Raw genomic sequence first — 20,719 nt, 5'->3', positions numbered from 1 at the left:
TGATGATCGCATCACCACCCTTCTAGTAACGCGTTTTAGAACTATCCACCTTATGGGTCATGTGACCTCCCGGTCTCAAAGAACACTTCCTCCCGCAATTCTTAATCTCACTATGAAAGTCCTTTGAGCAGTAAACAGGTGGGTTAACTGATCAACAGTCTTATCGAATATAACTTTGTAGACTCTTCGTATGGAATGGAACGAATATTCGTTCTTTCTCTATCTGCTTGAGATTTCTGACAGCTGAACAGATATTTCGTGGAAGAAGCTCATGTGCACGTGACCTGTGTAGCTTTTTCAGATGTTCTTCTTAACTGTATTTTGTAATGTTTCCTGTAACACGTGGACAGCCTTCGCTACCAACTGATCTTTGTGCTCTTGAGTTCTGACCAGTTAAAAAGTTCCGCACTTTGCTAAACTGATGAAGTGCAACTTGTTACACGTCTCCTTCTTAAGTTAGCCAGGTGGTTAGGGAGTTCGGCTCGTAACCTGGGGGTCGTGGGTTCGAATTGTCATCACACTAAACATAATCGCCCTTTCAAAATGGGGCGTTATAATGTTTCGGTTAATCCCACTATTCGCTGGTAAAAGAGTAGCCCAAAAGTTGGAGGTGGGCGGTGATGACTAGTGATTGACCGTCACATTATAACGCCCCCACGGCTGAAAGGGCGAGTATGTTTTGGTGCGACCGGGATTATAACCCGCGACCCTCGGATTACGAGTCGAACGCCTTAACACGCTTGGCCATGCCGGGCCAATAGGTAATAAGAAATGGTAAAAAAGCTTTCGATAACGGCAATATTTTCGTAAAAATATATCATTACTTACTTATGGTTTAACCAACTGCATAGGGTTCATTATACTAACAAATAAGTGAATATTTATCAATACTTAATTTCCACACAAACTTTTTTTCATTTTCCTCATTACCTTTTTAATTACTGTAATGTTTACTAACATATGATATTTTATGTCTCGTATTTTGTCGAGGATTTCGGTAAATTGTACATTCCTAAGAATATTTTAATTAAATTGTAATGTGGTATTTAGGTTCAAAAACACCTGTATTGTTTTAAAGCACGTTACAAAAAACGTAGCATTGCCAACTTGTAAAAACTGTCCACACTATAGCAACAGTTTTAGTAAAATATGCCTTGTATAAGATAAATCGAAACTGCTCCATGCAGTTATATCAATAATGTTTTCAAATATAAAAAATCAACACAACAATAGACCCGAAAACAAAAAAGACTAAAAAATCTATCCAACTATGAAATCAAAACCAAAATTCGTAAAGGGATTAAACAAACCCAAATGACAACCAACATAAAGCATAAAGTAGGTAAAATAATGAAAAAGCGATTACTTCACTCTTCATACTTAAAAAGATGCGACACCGAGCAATGCTATACCCGACAAAACGAAAAAAAAAAAAAAAACGGAGTTATAAAATTATGTGTAGACACACACATATATATATATATATATATATATATATATATATATATATATAAAGAAACCGATAGACCTTTATACACACGTTATTGGAATATACTAATGAGTTATACAAATATAACAATAAAAAACGCTTAAACAGAACAATTCCTACACAAAAATAGAAACTAAAACACAAAAAATTGAAACCCATTTACAATTTCTACCTTACAAAAAATCAATAGTTTAAAGGAAAGAGTTATGGAAGCTATACTCATTAATGAAAAATACAAAAACAAACTGCGAGAAAAAGATGGTTTACACGTAAGTAAATTCTCATTCGAATAAACACACGATACCTAGCCTCCTTAATATTAGGGCTCGGCATGGCCAGGTGATTAAGGAACTCGACTCGTAAACTGAGGGCCGCGGGTTTGAATCTCCGTCACACAAAACATGCTCGCCCTTTCAGCCGTTGGGGCGTTATAATGTTACAGTCAATCTCATTATTCATTGGTAAAAGAGTAGCCCAAGAGTTGGCGGTGGGTGGTGATGACTAGCTGTCTTTCCTTTAGTCTTACACTGCTAAATTAGGAATGGCCAGTGCAGATAGCCCTCATGTAGCTTTGCACGAAATTCAAACAAAACTCAATATTATAACCTTCAGATCAACATTTAAGGTAGCACTGACTCTTAAAACTAGGCAAATTTACATTCTGAGGAGACACTGTCAAACATTTCTGACAACCTTCAAGTTGAGCACAAAACAAAATTATGTCCCAATCTCTGAAAGTAAACTTTCAATCATATGGATAATTAATGTGTAAAAGATAAAGAAATACATAATATAAACTGTTTGAATACCATAATTTTTACTTAGAAATGACCTAAATGTGAAAATTGATACACATTCTTGTTACAAATATTCTCATGATTTGAATTTAAAATTTTACAAATGTTCCACAGAATGAGCGAGATATGGCCAATTATTTTTAATTAATGCCTTCGTTAGCGGTAATTAGACTCATAACAAGATAATTGGCAAAAATGTTTCAATTTTAAAAAGTTCAAGCTATGTAGGAGTATAATATCAATAAGTGTGCTAAATTTCATACTGATATTAGTTTTAATGAAGTTATCACGCTAATGAAGTGGTGATAAGTTTGTCATTTTTTTTTATTCCTGACACATTTATTATGCATATGACATATATGACTACATTAAAATATACTTTCAGAGATTGTTACATCATACTTTTGTTTTGTGCTCAACTTGAAGGTTTATAAGAAGTGTATAACGGTGTTTCCTCAGCAGCACATAAATTTGCCTAGTTTTAAATCGGTGCTACCTCAACGTATGCTCGCATATTATACAGTTTTACAACCACTTTTCCCTATTAATAAAATACAGTCCATCTTACATATTTGCATCAACAGTAAAGTACGAACTGTAGTTTTTCATTTTAATAAGATGATTAAATTTTGCATACTTAAACTCAAAATTTTGTTTCTCAACTGTTTCTTTGGTTTTCTTTTTGCCAAAAAATATATAACATTCGAAACTATCTTTAATTTTAAGTAACTAATACATGTGAAATAGTACCAAGGTTAGTATCATAATCATACTCGAAGAACAACTATACAATAGCAATTAGATTCGAAACTATTAAAAAGAAAGTTACGAAAGCCTCCAACTACAAAATAACATGCCCCCCCCCAGTGGCTCAGCGGTACGTCTGCGGACTTGCAACGCTAAAAACCGGGTTTCGATACCCGTGGTAGGCAGAGCACAGATAGCCCATTGTGTAGCTTTGTGCTTAATTCAAAACAAAAAATACCAAACGCAGTTTAATACAATAATATATATTTTTACGTTAATCAATTCTTGTATTGCTACAGCTGAAGAAGCCGCAAAGAGAATACGTTGGCTGAAATATTTGTTATTATCATCATATGAGTACAGGTCGTTTTCTCACCAACTTATTGAATAAAAGTTATACAACTCGTTAAAAACCTAGTAACAATAATACAACCTTTCATATTATTCGCGTAACACAAGTTAATTTCAATTTAAAATATCATAATATTTTATAATAATGTTTTCTAATATTTCCCCAGAGTTTGGAATTTAAATTGTTTGTTTTAAAGCATTATTTTGCATGTATAAACTAGAGTTTAATAGAATATCTTGTGTGTAATCGTCAAGCCCAACTAATGAGTTTTTGTATTTAACCGAAAGCTTATTAGACAGTTAATTGTGAGAGACTGAAGACAGCAGTCGCAAAACTACGTTTTACACACCCTTGTCTTCGCGACGCAATGTAATAATTACGATGATTGGTTTGGTTTGTTTTGAATTTCGCGCAAAGCTACTCGAGAGCTATCTGCGCTTGCCGTCCCTAATTTACGTAGTTGTGAAAGACCAGAGGGAAGGCAGCTAGTCATCACCACCCATCGCTAACTCTTGGGCTACTCTTTTAACAACGAATGGTGGAATTGACAATTACATTATAACGTCCCAACGAGTGAAAGGGCGAGCATGTTTGGTATGGCGGGGATTCGAACCCACAACCCTCGGACTACGAGTAGAGTGCCTTAACCACCTGACGAAACGTGGCCAATTATGATGAATACGAAAAACACAAACAAGAAAAAACAACCTGAGCTAATTTTTAAGAAAAATTTTAGGCCCGTTGTTTTTCAAAAATATTTCGCTGACTTTCGGCGTTGAAACTACAGGGTGGCCCGTAAGTCCCTACCCATCCATATATCTTATGTATCCAGTGTATCTGTGTGCTGTCCCTCATTCTCGCTACATAATATTATGCGACGCCATGTCACAATACGCTCTTCAATGTGTAAATGGGCTTACACTGGCCATATTTCTCTGAAAAAAACGAAACAAATTTATAATACATGCGTAATTGAATATAACATAATAACATATGGATGGGTAGGGACTTATGGGCCACCTTGTATAACATATATATGATAAATTTGCCCAAATTATTCCTGCGGTCAAAGTTTGCTAATACATGAAGATACTGGTAACAAAAAATATATAATTTATTTCTAAACAAATCAAAACACAAATAAATAATGAATAAATATTATCAAAAGTTAAACAATGTTAAGAACATACGAGCTTTTGTAGATATTAGTTTATTTTTGGGTTAAAACGCAAAGCTACACAATTGTTTATCTGTTACTCTCACCACGGGTACCTAAAATCCGATTTTTAACGCTGTAAGCCTTTAAAACTTTCCGCTGAGCCCTGTTGTGTACAAAGTGGAATATTAATCAATTTGCTTCATCTTTACTGATGAAGCTATAATTGATACCTTCTTTCTTTGAGGATGGTTAATGAATAAATAAAAGCTAACAAAAAAGTACATTATAAATGCCAAAAGCCGACAAGCACTAGAAGCCAACAGGCCTAAGATTTTACGATAAAAATCACGATATCTGCAGGTACTTTCCTCAGCCATTCCTGTTAATTTATCCAGTTTATATTTAAAATCAGATGCGAATAAAAATATGTTTCATCACTGCCCAAGAGGCCTTTCCTACAATACCCCAACGTTTGTGGGCTGGACAAAAAGTGACAGAACTTTGCACCACAATTTATATACTGCTTTTACAGTTTGAAAGTAGAGATTTAAACACCAAAAGATGGGGAAGAATTAGAACGCAACAAGCATAAATGTCGTGATAAAAATTACACAAACTGTCAACGTGAAGAAAGTTTCTGTAGTTTACACGACTTGTACCACAAACTTTAAGCCTATTGTTTTCAAATGCTTCGCTATCTTTTGCCGTTTAAACCTAACTTTCAAAGACAAGTAAATTTACTAGTGATGAACAGTTTGAATACAAAGCAATATAACAATAAAACTACAACAAAAAACAATGCAAAAGAAAATTAATAAACAAGGTCCCGCGTTTTAACACCTGAACAGTCAACAGTAATGTTTTGGCCATATATCTGAGCAGTATTTACCACCACGAGCACTTGTTAGCTCTGTAGAACCACAAAAACCATTTAATGTAAAACGATAAGTCTATCCATTGTAAAAGCTGTACCCTGATGATGTATTTGCAAGAGTTGCGTATGTGACAATATAGTCGATAACGAGGGCAGAAGTAAAACGGTTTTGAATCCACTGCAAGCTCAAAACGTTCTTAAACTTGGCGACTGACGATAAATCAATACCCTTAGAGCCTTAATTTATTAACACAGAATAAATGGAAATGTAACAATAAATAATTTTCGGTTATTTTTCACTAGTTGCCTGGTAAAATAACAATAATTTAACACATTGAAATAACATTCGCCCCCCTAAATCCATCTTAATTCAAACTATTTCCTTCACGGTATTTCGGCGTGAAATACAACATAACGATTATGCCGTCTAAGCGAATAAGTAACAGACTTGAGAGACGAATCGTGCAGTGTGAAGAATGATAGCTAGTATATAAGGAACGTAATAAAAAAAAAATGTAGTGTTACTCGTTGACTTTGTGATATAGGTCTGTTATAACTGTATCATTTACTCATACCTATACCTTTGCGTAGTAAAAATACAACCATAAAACCAGCTGTCACTACGTCACGATGGACTGACAAAAATCACTCTGTACTTGTCTAACATGAGTTTCCAATACAAAAAATGTATGATAGCTTTCAACCACACTATATTAATAATAATAAATATACATAACCTGCTTATTTACACTGATCGTTGTCTTTCTTCGATTATTTTGTAATACTTGAAGTTTGAAACACGTGGCTACATCTGATTTTTACACACTGTGATTCTACTACTACGCAACACTTAGGATTAAATCCAAGGCTGCAGTTACGATAATTCCGCAACAAATGTGTAATGGTTTCTATCGTTCGCAGGTGCACTCTTACTATTCGGTAATATAATATACAGTCAATTATCATTGTTACTATTACCAGTTTTCTGTATGTTACGTAATATACGCTGTACCACAAGAACAATGGTTCTTAACCTGGGTTTGGTGAGTCAGTCTCAGGAATTCGGAGGAGGTCAAGACACACAGTGTGTGCGTGTCCGTTCCATTCACTCCACTCGTATGATTCGTGACGTTATGCTCCACTTGGCCATCAATGGCTGCGGCTGATCACGTCACATCACTTGGCCTTAATATCTGTGCTGCAGAGAACTTGGTGCGCTTAGCAGTCGACTTGTGGCTGTAGAAATCGTGCGTCATTTGTGATTTTTTTTTTCCTAATCTTTCAATCCCTTCATACTATATCGAGTAAAGACAGAAAGTGGTCGGACGAATACGTACAATACGAATTCACGTGTATAACGGAACATGATGGGAGTCAGCGTCCTCAATGCATGATTTGCAATGCCAAGTTGAGCAATTCTAGTCTAGCAATGGCAAAACTGAGAGAACACTCCCTAAAGCTGCATGGAGATGGGAAATACAAGAACACAACGCTTGCTGAATTCAAGGTAAAGAGAGCCAGGTTCGATGAAAAGGTTACCTTGCCTGTTTTCAGCTTTGTACCCATCGACAAACCGATCCTCCCATCATCGTACGAATTTGCATGCTTGATCGCAAAGCAGGGCAAACCACACACCATTGGTGAAGCACTCGTAAAAACCAGCTGCGTTGAAGATGGCGAATATCATGGTGGGAAAAGCTGCTGAAAATAAGTTGTCCCAAATTCCTCTTTCAAATGACACCATCAGTAGCAGAATAGATGACATGAGCGATGACATTTTGACTCAAGTAGTTGCAGATCTGATTTCAAGCCCAGCAAAATTCAGCCTTCAACTCGACGAGACCACCAACGATTCCAATCTAAGCCAGCTTGTTGTATTCGTGCGCTATGTGAAGAACGACGTGATAAAAGATTTTTTTTTTTTTATTTTGTAAGCCTCTTACAACAACAACTAAGGTAGCCGACGTGAAGAAACTTGTGGATGACTTCTTCAGATACAACGATCTTTCGTGGGATATGGTTTCTGCAGTTTGTTCGGACGGAGCTCCAGTCATGCTAGGATGAAACTCTGGTTTTGGTGCGCTGGTGAAAGCCGATGCACCACACATCATTGTAACGCACTGTGTTCTGCACAGGTATGCGTTGATAACAAAATCCTTGCCTTTAAAACTGGCAAAAGTATTAAAAATTGTAGTGGAATGTGTGAACTTTGTGCGAAATAGTGCCCTGAAGCACCGCATCTTCAAAGAGCTGTGTAATGAAATGGGCTCTGAATTCGAGGTACTTCTGTACCATTCTAACGTTCGGTGGTTATCCCGAGGAAAGGTGCTGAATCGTGTTCTTGCCATGCGTGTCAAATTGGCCCTGTTTTTGCGAAAGCACCAACATTGTCATGCAGATTGCTTCAAAAAATCTGAATTCATTCTCATTTTGGTGTACATGGCCGATATCTTCAATGCTCTCAATCATCTCAATCTATAGATGCAGGGCGGTGGAGTCAACATCATCGAAGCAGAAGAAAATCTGAAAGCTTTTCAAAGAAAGCTACCGTTATGGAAACGACAACGAGAGAATGATAACTTCGCAACCTTTCCCCTGCTGGAAGACTGTGTAAGTAAGATCAAAGATGTATTTGAAATTGGAGACGTTTCTGTTACCGGGTCACTGAAGCAAGTAATTGCCATGCACTTAGATGAGCTCGCAAAGTCTCGACGGATACTTCCCCACCAGAAAGTCATATCTAGCATGGGTGAGACAGCCGTTCACATTTAGTGTTGCGACAGCAGATGTCAATGATGAATACCTCGACCAAATCATTAAACTTCAGCAGAGTCAGGTTCAACAGCAACTTTTCAGAACAACAATGCTCTCAACGTTTTGGTGTCACCAAATCGTAGCGTACCCTCTTATTGCTAAGAAAGCCCTTGAGATACTCATACCGTTTGTTACAACGTATCTTTGCTAGCAATCCTTTTCAAGGATGGTACACATAAAAACGAAAAAAAGGAACAGACTTTGTTGCGAAAATATGAGAGTGGCACTTCTGAACTTGTCTCTGAAAGGCAACAGCAAAAGTCACATTGATTTGCAGTAAATATTGAGTTATGTTTTGTTTTTGTGTGAAATTCATGTTTTATTGGTTTTGTTTCTTTGAACACAGCAATATTGTGTGCAACTGATGCATGGTTCATTTTATGAACTAATAAAATACCTACTTATGTTTTGAATTTGAAAAAATCATTCTATTTTTCCAATTACAAAGGATTCAGTAAATGAAAGTACAAAACTTCCGGAATTCAGTACCTCCAACAAGGTTAAGAACAACAATATCATAATTAGTATTGTTTGTCACTTACATAAATTGATATATAATTGTACACAAAACGTTTGCTTGTTGTTAAAAGCAAACTACACAACGATAGCGCTTTGTCTGCTGTAGGTTTCGAAATCCGTTTTTGTGTGTGCGAGTTTTTTGTTTTACAAGCTTTCAGTCTTATGACTGAGCCACTTGAAGTGAAGGCCGTAGGCAAAATGTGAAAGATATTCTAGTTATATTTGAACAAGTATATCCCACATTAATGACAATATCTGTCAATCGTAACACATATACTTGGTATTTTTAGAAATATATAACAGCAATTATTTATTTAAATATTCTCATAAACACCTGCAGTATATGTCGAAGGAAAAGTTATTACGAAGTTGTTTCCTAAAATCGAATATTAACAATTCCCACTTCATTTTCCACATCAGGATTTAGATTAAATGAACAATGAGTTTGGATAAATAATTAACTAAAACTTTCTGCAATTCAGCAGCAAAATCACAACTATTTCGTGGGGGTTGGAGGAATTATGTAATTGGGAAGAATAGGCGTGGCTTGTGTGTTACTGTGCGTGAAGAAGGATGGGAGAAAAATTTGTCTTAAACTGATGTTTATTTTAACGGACTTCCTGGATCACAACACATAAACAATCATGTAGTGGCGTGATTGATGCTATAGCAATTATTAACGTGAGAAATCATCGCACATATTACTACTAAACTATACTACGTTCTCTACACCCTATAAAACTCAAAAAGGAATGATATAAACTCGCTTCAACAGAGACTGTTTATTGAAATCCAGATAACTTGATGCGTTGTGGTATTTGAAGAAAGATTTTGTTTTTGGTTTGCTTTTAATATTGCGCAAACCTACATGACGGCTATCTGCGCTAGTCGTCCCTACTTTAGCAGAAAGAGAGAGACCAGAGGGAAAGTCAGCAGACATCACTACCCACCGTCAACTCTTCTGCTACTCTTAGTGGGATTGCCCGTCACATTATAACGCCCCACGCCTGAAAGAGTGAGCATGGGTGGTGTGACAGGAATATCAACCAGCGACCCTCGGATTACGAATCGAGTATCTCAACCACCTGGCTATACCGGGCCTTAAAGAAAGGTCTCATCATCAACGGCATGAAACAGAGAGCGCTCGCTTACAACATGTTAAAATACTATCAAAACCACTTCTTCCTGAATTTCAATTCATTGAAAAATTATGTGTGTGTGTGTGTGTGTGTGTGTGTGTGTGTGTGTGTGTGTGTGTGTGTAGGAACGCTATAATAATGATGAAGCAATTTCCAAAGAATAAAAAAATGTGGAAAGAAAATGTGTAGGTTAAAAATAGCTTAAAAACGTATTTTCTAGACTGTATAAGCTTAAATACTTCACTTTTTTCTGACTGCCAATACTAAGAGGTGTTGCACAATTAATTAAAAAGTTTTTGTAACTAATCCATAAACTTAAGTCAGCAGTCTACAGTAAAGTAAAGCTACAGTTTCAATTCTACTTGATTTTATATTTTAATGATAATTTCTCTTTTACTGATATTTATTAAAGTTTATTATTCAAGATTAGGGAACATGGGGACATAAACCTGAAACCACATATGTTCCTTTAGACTATTCAATAGGTTTAACAACAGGCCAAATCTGACAACTGACCTATTGATATATCATTAGATATTTTTTGCTGTTTATTCTTAAATCTACATAACAAGCTATCTGTATTCTGCTCTTCACAGAAATCAAAACCCACTTTTTAGTTTATTAATGCTTAAAGGATCATACATCTAAAACAGTAAGTTGGAGAACTGTTTATACCTTCATATGCATAAACCATAAATACTCCTAATTATATGTTTTTTTATATTCCTAACCACTACAAAGACATTAGTTGACATACTGACAAACCTTTAATATAAAATAGTTTTCATCCACAAACTTCTGCAAGAAGACAATTATAATAAGAGTTTCACATTATTTACAAACCACCCAGTGTGTGTTTGTGTTTGTAGTACCAAATAATTGCAGATAAGGTTTTTGGTGTTCATTACAAGATAAAAAAAATTAAATTGACATTTATAATAAAATCAGTATCACTAAAATAATCAATTGTCTTATATTAGAAAATAATCAATTAAAAAACAAAACAACTAACTATATTTACTACAGATTTTATTCAAACAGAAGACAAACACAATGTAACAAGAATGAAAATGTTCACATCAAACATTCTGTATTAAGTGAAACAGAAGTGACACAAGTACTACTTGTGAATACCTGATAAAAATATGCATTCTAAGTGTTAAAACCTCTATAAAAGACAACACACAATTTATGCCTTAGTTTTCCTTTCAGTAAGAAAAAATATTGAGTAAGTGACCAACCAAGCTTCAGAACACTGAACTCTACTGATAATACAACCAAATTAAATACACAAATAGAAATATATAGCAATTATACAGATACATACACATGTAACTAGTGATTTTATAGAGGTATTTAATGTAGCAATAAATTATTGTTAGTGTGATAAACACAAAGTCAGTAGAGCAATGAACACAATACATCTAGTATTAGTAATACATTATACCTTAAATTTCCCCTTTTGTATTTATCATCATACCCAGTCATAATGACTAATTATCCTTCAGAACAAAAGACTCCATGCAGTGTTATTTTTCTATGCCTGTAATTTGAACTTCATAATAAACTACCTAGGAGAAAAATATGGAAAAAACTGCTCTCTAGTATGATTTCCTTTCATAAAAATCTCCAGAAACCTTATTAAAGAAACTATAATTATAGAATGCCAGCAACATTAAACAGAAAACTGAATCTACATATTACATATATATTCTCATACTCTTTACTGTTTTGCCAAAACAATATCTTATGTTGACATATATATTTCCTCTTATAAAACTGATATATAGAGTCAAACCACGTTAATAATTATGCACTTTAGAAAATTCTGAAACATTATTACACCTAATAAAGAAGGAACAAATACTACAGCTATTTATATAATACCTAAAATTTCACTTTCAAATTTAATTATTTTTCAATGCATAATTAATCCCATAATTAAGTCCATAAATACCATATCAGATTTTTAAAAAACATTTTTTTTCTAAACTACCCAGTTAAGTATTAAATTTTCTGTAACTACATGACAGGGTGCCAAATAAAACACAAGTCACAGAAACCAAATTAAGACAAAAACACCATCAACTTGAAATTGATCCAACTAATACTTGCTAGGGTTCTGTACCCACTTTAAGTTAGAAATGAGTGGTTTGATTGGTTCTTTACACAAAGTGTTATAACAGAAGAAAAAAATATGTTCAAAATAGAGTTATATTCATACTGCACAGATATGGGAGGGTATATAAAAATAACATTAAGGGTAACTATAATTCTACTGTACATCTTGTTTATATTTAACCCTTTTATCAAATACAATTTTTCAGCTTTTAAAAGATACATTTTCCAGCATTTGAAGTTAAGAGTATCCCCAAACTGTGCTATTCATGTACAACAACTTTTTTTTATATATACAACCACATGTGATATGCAGTGAAAAACCCTTTCAACTCTTAAAAGTTAAAACCAAGAAATTTAAGTAAATACATACTGTTTAACAAGAGATTCTACTCAGTTTCAAACATGAGCTAATTTTAAAGGTTGGGAGGCTAACAAGTTCCATACAAAAATGTTTTTCATTTAAGGGAAGCTAATTTTCTATAAAACTTGGTGTCAAGAATACAGTGAAATAGGCATGACTATTATTTTGATATTGCATCACAGTTCCACTAAAACTGCTCTCTATCAACTGTGATTCTCCAAACTTCTGAAATATTCTTCATTTTTGTTTTAATAAACAAATCATTACAATCTCAATTCTACAAGTAAATGTCCTAATGTATATACTTAAATAGTCTGGTATATACACATGATCATGTTAACAAAACTCATTTTTGCACTTTCTCTGTCTAGTATATGCTACTCTCAAACTTCTTTCTGCCTTCATGTGTCCATTGAACCTTAGAAAACAGATAAAAAATGAAAAATTATCCCATAAAATAGTTTTTACACCAACATAGTTCCATTTTCTTTCCTACAGTTAAAACTACCAATGCACTGCAATAGCAAATTATATAAATATATGTGTGTGTATGTGTGTGTAAATATAAAATTATATGCACCCTATTAGTAATTATTTTTACATAAATATTAACACTTTGCATGAGATAGAAGTTTGTTTGTTTTTTCCACCATTGCAAATACATGCCTTTACTTTTACTTAAAAATGTGTTTCATATATAACACATGTACGTACACTACCATCAATTGTGTGTACTCATCATTATATATATGAAGCCTATATTTAAGCAGAAACCTTTTTCAGCAAACATAGTTTGTTTTCATTAAAGCAATAATGCATTACAGTTGTGATCACATGTATAAATATATCTTTGTTTGCAGATTTTGTATTTGATCTTCATCCATATTAAGAATGAAAATATTAACTTTCAGTTTTTCAGAAAATGTTTCTAAATCTGCTTCTTTTAGTAGAAGGATAAAAGTCACATAATTAAAAAGAAATTTATACAAGTAAAGATGTAGAAAAGTTAAAAAAAACAATACAGGTATTATCCATTTCTTTCCACTCATACACTCTTAGAAGTTACTACACAATTGTTAAAAATATGATGAGTGTTTGGCTACAGAATTTAAGGATTTATTAATAATAATAAACATTTAAGAGTAAGTTATTGTTACATCACAAATAAATCTGCAGGACACTGATAGTACACAATTAGAGTAATGTGTTAACTTTTATCTGATCAGAAGTACAAGTTTATAGCTAACATCTGTTAATATTTAGATTTCCACTTAATATCCCACCAAAAGAAAAAAACATTGTTTACAACCAATGAATCCCTTACATTTAACTTTTCATTATACAGTATTGCTGACAATTTCCATATTTGAAAAAGTGTTTGCTTAAAATAATAACATACAAGAATACCTATCAAATGGCATCATTTTCATTATCAGGATTCTAATATTATTGAGAACAATTAGGTATACAGATTTTATTGCACAAATGTTCCTATTGCTGACACCTTCAGAATTTGATCAGAGAAGCACACAAAAATATTTTTGTCACTACATGGGATTTATAAAATTTTTATTCAATATTTTTTTTTTCTTATTCAAGCAACTACAATATTCAACATTGAATAATAAGACAAATATCAATGTTATAACAAGTACATTCATGATGTTATAAAAACACATAGGTTCAAGAAGTCTTGACAGAAATGAAATAGAAGTCCTATAACCCAAGAACTTTCGAAAACTGGACTTTTCAGAAGTGCTCAGGTTATAAGGTTTCTATTTTTTTCTATAATAAGTACATTAAATGTGAAAATCTTCTTTACTTCAATTTGATGTGTGAGAAGCATCTTATTAGAAGATTGTGTAGGACCAAAAGAAACATATATGAAGCCTCAAAACTAATTTACTAGTCTACAGAATGGCCCGCAAGTCCCTACCCATCCATATGTTGCATCTAAACAACATTATAATACTAATGATGAGTTGAAGGCAGCTGTTACCATGGCATTTGGAACAATAACCCCTGCTATGTTGAGGAAAATGTCTCACAGAACATGGCATCGCATAATATTATGCAGCGAGAATGAGGAACAGCACACAGATACACTGGATACATAAGATATATGGATGGGTAGGGACTTATGGGCCACCCTGTACATGCTAACATTTCATTCAAAAGCAATATTTTATTTGTTTGTTAACCACTAATTGAATCGAGGTAATGGATTAAAAAAGTTAAAAAAGGTGATGAGAGATATATTTGGGAAAATTTTAAAACAAATTACTATTAATTCAAGATAAGCATGTTCCTAGAAAGAGGAAAAGGATAACAGAAAAGATGAAACCTAATTGGCTTACTAAACACAAAGGATAAATGAGGGATGAAAACCTACATTTAAGAAATCTGAACCAATGGATAGCATGAAAAATTTACAGAACTACAGGAAAGAAATTAGTTTTGATTAAAAAATCTAAAAATCAAGAACAGCTAACAATGTTAAAATTATAAGTCAGGAATTTCTTTTTAAAGTATAGCACAAAAAAAAGCATAAAGTTAAAATGAGAAAATGGCCCTTGAGAGATGTTCATGGTAGCTGTTGTTCTTATTTTTTGAGCCTATGAAATAAATGAATTGTTAAATGTCTCTTCCCATTTACTTTTAAAATCAAGAGAAGATATTGTCATTATTCATGAACTATTACAAATACTTAAACTGATCTGAATCATATGTTTATTAGTCTCTTAATTTTGAATGTTACTTGTTATCTGGATGATGGAAAAGGTGTGTACTTTGTATACTTATTTGTTTTAGAAAGCTTTTGATTAAATGAACAGATTAGCTTAGGTGTTGGAGAAAAACTGCTTAATAAGACTATAAGGTATTTTGGCAAGAGAAAGCTTATAGTTGTCATTAACATGTCCAGTTAACCTGAATCCTTATTACTAGCCAAGTATTTTAGGAGTCAGTGCTTTGACTGTTGCTTTTCCTTATTTACATTAGCAGATGAGTAAAAATTTACACATGACCTTAAACATCTGGACATTTAGCTATATTAAAGATACTGAGGTATTAAAGAATGACTTGGATCAATTTTGAAGTTGGAAAAATTTTTGGGATACGACTTTTAATTACAGTAAGTGCAAAGTAATGCATGTGGATGGTTATAATACATTTAATATACAGGTGGATCTTTGTATAGTGACGGGCAATTTACTCAGACCATTGACGTAGTGTTCATTGAAAGTAGTAAAAATAACAATCTTAGAGCAAATCTATAGATGTATTAGTCACAATTCAAAAATAGCAATTATCTCTCATTTGCAATATTGTTAATCTTATCTAAAAAAAGTATACTGAATTCTCCTAAAGGAGTTCAGGGGGCTACTAAGGATTCTGTGAATGGAAAAATTTTCTTATAAGGATATATTAAGATCCCTAAACTTATTTTGTCTTAAATAAAGAAAAGTAAAATATGATCTCAATGAATACTAAAGAATTATACAGGAAACTGATAGGGTAAAGGTCTCCAATTTTTGTTGTTGTATATTCTAAAGACTATATTGCAAGTTCTATATCACGGTAATTAGCTTATGGAAATAGTTGCCATCAACACTGGTGACACTGACATTTACAGGAGCTTAAGAAAAACTGATGACTTCCTGAAAAACAAAGGATGGGTTTAATATTACTTTCCTCTGTGAGTAGGTGCACTTTGAAAGACCAAATGTTCTCTTGTTGTCTGTAAATTATATTAATATCTCCTGTTTCAATAATAATTTTTATCATTCCACTTCAGTCAGCATAAGATCAAACAACACATATTTAAAATGCTTTGTCAGAAACAGCTTGTATACAATGTACAAAATCTAGTAAATAAATAATTTTTTATTGTAAGACTAATCTCTGAAATATCAGCTCTAATTTCTCAACTGTGAAATAACAAATAATAGTTACAACAAAACAAACAAATCTGAATAATTAATACATTTCAGATCATTAATTTTTACTTAGGTTATTCCTTTTTATTGTATATACACTGTACAAGATTCACAGTTTCAATGAAATTTTGTTATAAAAGTCAAAAGTTTCCCTTTAATCGAGTACAAATGAATATACAAGCATGAAAAACTCTGGATAATTATATGTAAAACTGGCAACAAATGTTGATATTATAATCCGAACATTGTATCTAACATTTGCCACTTAAATATTAATAAGTTCTCTTCAGTAATCTATTACATATGTAGACTGATCCTTATAGTTCAACTGCTTTTAATTACGACTTCATTAAGAAAGTTTTTCAAAATATTTCACAATGTCTCAGTTTTTTCCTCTCATTTTTAGTTCAATGTGAAGTTCTAAAGCTTCCCAAGTATTCTAGATAAATGTTTTTTTTTTTTTCATTCGTAGAGTTAAGTATCTATAATATGTATGAAATATAGGATCTAACTAGAACTCAAGTTCCAACTTTTTCTTCAGAATATGCCAAAGAGCAATCAGTTAAACTCCAAACTATAATATTTATATTGATAGTAAACAAGAAAGAAAACCTGAAATTTAAAAACTGTAAATAGAAGTCATATATATGAATACAGTGTACAAGTATATTATATACACATTTTTATTACCTAAAAAACAAATATAGCATTCAAAATCATTTGATGATATAATAAACTGTGTGCTTCAAGGACAAAGCTACAGGATGGTTAGTCTTTGAAATGAGTTATCTTCATACATGATGGATGTGGGAATTTTAAGGGAATGCTTGTTAAACACTTGAATGAAAGAGCTTACTTTAAGTGTTATGTTTTTATTTTAAAATATAGTTTTATGGATGGGATAGCCTTGCTAGCATTATATTTTATGTTTCTGTTAAACAATTAACCATATTTACTTTGTCCACCACAGGGTTCAAACCAATATTCATTACAAAGAGAGACAGAATTCAATACAACTAGCAAAATAAAATATAATGTGAAACAAAAGTCTGATTACACGTGTTTTTTTCCTTATATTCCTCTTAATTATCTTTTACAAATTTTAATGCTGAGATGTATAAGAACAGCATCTTTTATCCAAAACAAGTCAATTTTGTTAGACCCAAAAATGTCTACATCATCAACTGAGATACTTTTTACGACTTTATTAGGACACATCACAAATTTTGTTCAATCGCATTATACATTAGCTTCTTCAAGCGGTAGATACCAAGCATATTATATGTTGAAAGACATAAAAATATTGAATAGTTAAAGATAGGAACAAGTAAGAAAATAAATTATAAAATAATGCAATTTAATCACTAAATACAATTTATTCTAATTACATTATACACATGTAAACAATAAATGATGCAAAATATCACAAATATTAATCTAGATAATAGATGTGTGCTAAACACAAATTATAATGACAATATGTGTTATTAAATAAACTTACATGAGGAAAAAAAACTGGAAAATTACATTAATAAAAATGCAAGATAAAATAGAAAGTAATATTAGTTCTTCAAGTGCTTTATGTCTGTAGTCACCTTTCTGCACCCATTTTCTGATGGGTTTAATGCAGACTAAGAAACTGAAAGTTTATAAAAACAATTTTTAAAATAAACTGATGAAAACAAATCCCAGTTTATGGCTACATTATGTAACTGAATCTATTGTAACAAACATGGAAGTAAAATTATTAAAAGCAGTAGTCCATAACCTGACATTATATTTGATGGTTCTCTAGCAAAGGAGTGTGGTCTTTCACACAGTATAAGCCTAGCTACATTTTAATTTACTTTTCTGTACATACACACACACACACTGAATATGCATATATACATATGTAACTTAATTAAGCATACAATATCTAAATAATAATAATATATCATTACAAATGTTATTCATATATATATATGAACAAGTTCTAGTATTGGAGAAATTATGAATAAGCTTTATGCACATGTAAGGTTAAGCTGAAAAGTGGGAATCAATTAGAAAAATTCACCATTCTTTTAAAAGCTTTTTTTGTGTAAAAAGAACATTCATATACCAAATGAAGTATAAAATATACTTTAAGATTAGAATCACCTATATATACGTATGTATACATGTATGTGTGTATATGGACATATACTGTATGACTGAGTACTGGAGTAGGGTACCTTAAAAAGAGAAGTACCACTTTTGTTCACTGGGAATGCCTTTGGTGTTAATCAAAGCCAGGCTTACATTACTAATATGTGCTACCAATCTCTTATGCACATTTAATGAGAAAAAGGCTGCCATTTTTCAAGATTGTAAAACATTTCTAAGTTTCTAGTTTGTACTTTACAAAATATGCTAGTGTTTAACTAGACTTAGGTCTGAACTCTTGGCTTGCACAGACAAAATATACAAGTTATTTATTTGTATCAGACCCCTCCTGAATATAGATAGTACAACTATATGACTTGGTGCATTATAATGTTGAAATAGATACAGATCTTCTTCAATAAGTGTCCATTCATAGAGTTAGTGCAGCATTATCTAGAACTTCATAATGAGATAAAGCTACCTACTACTACTTAATATGAACTTCTTCCATTAGAAGAGGCCCACACAATGTCTTTTCAATACAGCTTCATGACTGACACAAAACTGTATTAAACTAAACCACTTCTCAACTGTCCATCCAAAGCAAACAATAATTAGCAGGATGATTTATGTAAAAGCAGCATGGAGATTTCTGAACAGTAAAAATGAGATGACCTACACTTCTGAATTCATTCAAGACTTAGGTGATAGATTTGATCTTTGATATGCTGATTCATTTCACAGTAAGTTTCAAAGCTTATACAGTTTGGAGTCTTAGCTTCAACTAGTTGGATGTTGTAGTTTCTGACCTTTATAGACCATATACAACTGTGCACAATAAGATTCTCAGCACATTCCAAAGGAATAGGTCTGTGGCTACCTCATAATCTACGATCTCACTACTAATAGTAATATAAGGTATATAATCATTTGTGCCAATAACTGTTGTAAGATAAGCATAATACATATATAAAAAAAAATATATGTATGAAATGATCACTTTAATAATTTTAAAGCCCATAGTCAACTTTTATGTTATTTTCTTTATTTTTTTTTATATTTTCACAGTTAATTATCAGTATTTAGTGGAAAATTTATTTTGTTCTGTATTTCATAAATTAACCTGTTTATCAATCTGTTATTTCCTAAATATTAAGTCATTTAAATAATAATTGCAATACATGATTTTGTTGACTCTTTTCCAGTTTTACAAACAAATTAAAAACTAAAACTATTTAACAATGACAGGAAGAAGAAATGGCAATGAACTAAACATTTGTTGCCTTAAAAACCACACAAATTAACTAACACTTTTATGACTTTTTAACAGAATTACTATCCTAATTTATAAAAGCTATATATGTACTTTTAATTTTACAAAAACGTGCAAGTAATTCATTTTGTTATATTCAATATTTCTTTAAATACAACTTAATAGTTACAAACAAATATGACTTTGATAATTAAAAGTAAACAGTATGGTATTATGATAATATACGTAGTTAGTTACGTAAACTGATGTTTTAGCGTCATTCACGCTCGAGCACTATAGAATATAACACAGTTGAATTTGAAGTGAACGATTGGAATTACAAATACAGAAACGGTAGTCCTGGAAACAGACTTATATCACCAGTTAACGAGTAATTGGAAGCTGGCTTATATCGGCCGTTTTCGGAACAACTTAATCTCAACAAAATATAATCCAACAAAATCAAATAGCACTGCTTGTCTTTTTAAACTTAAAAGAATGTACAAATGTACACAAATAAGTTTAGTTCTTACCTATTCTACCAATCAAACGCACATTTCTCCACGTACACCCTCTTCCGGCAAGACCCTAAAATCAAAGCAACTTGAAGTGTAGAAGTAAATATTATCATTTACAAGTTGAGCCAGAGAGCGCTAAAAGCGTTTCTACAACTTTAACAAAATTATTGGTCTAAGTTTTAAAATAATTATAATAATTTATTTAATATTTAGATTTCAGAACCACAAAAAATAGTTAGTTTATAGGTTAGAAAAAATGTAGAAAGTTAAACGTTTAGCTATACCAAAATTTATTACTCAAAGCTTTATCTCGTAAATATAATTTTTTAAAAAATTCAATTATAGAAAAAGTTGTTAGGCTATGAATAATCATTTATTTAATATTTATACAGTAGTCGATCACTCATATTTCTTATACTCACCCCATATAAAATAATATATTTTTCAGTTCATTGATACTTATTATTTAATATACTGTTATTACCTTTATTTTTAATGTTTTAATTTGTTCGTTT

The 20,719-nt window shown here is 32.2% G+C and overlaps 1 protein-coding gene across 4 annotated transcripts in view; it reads right to left on the bottom strand.

Annotated features, from left to right (window-relative positions):
* LOC143240928 (putative polypeptide N-acetylgalactosaminyltransferase 10) overlaps positions 1-20,323 on the bottom strand; it is a 165,579-nt gene extending 145,256 nt beyond the window's left edge. For 2 of the 4 annotated variants that reach the window (XR_013022057.1, XM_076484188.1), the window contains exon 1: positions 20,220-20,323. The gene's annotated coding sequence lies outside the window, so the exon portion shown is untranslated. Of the gene's footprint in view, positions 1-4,093; positions 4,319-20,219 lie in introns of those variants that run through there. The other 2 variants (XM_076484189.1, XM_076484192.1) reach the window with 2 other exon arrangements.
* Between the last annotated feature and the right edge of the window lie 396 nt (positions 20,324-20,719).

Source organism: Tachypleus tridentatus, chromosome 13, assembly GCF_004210375.1.
Source record: "Tachypleus tridentatus isolate NWPU-2018 chromosome 13, ASM421037v1, whole genome shotgun sequence".
NCBI lineage: Eukaryota > Metazoa > Arthropoda > Merostomata > Xiphosura > Limulidae > Tachypleus > Tachypleus tridentatus.
This window is presented reverse-complemented; position numbering and strand designations above follow the sequence as displayed.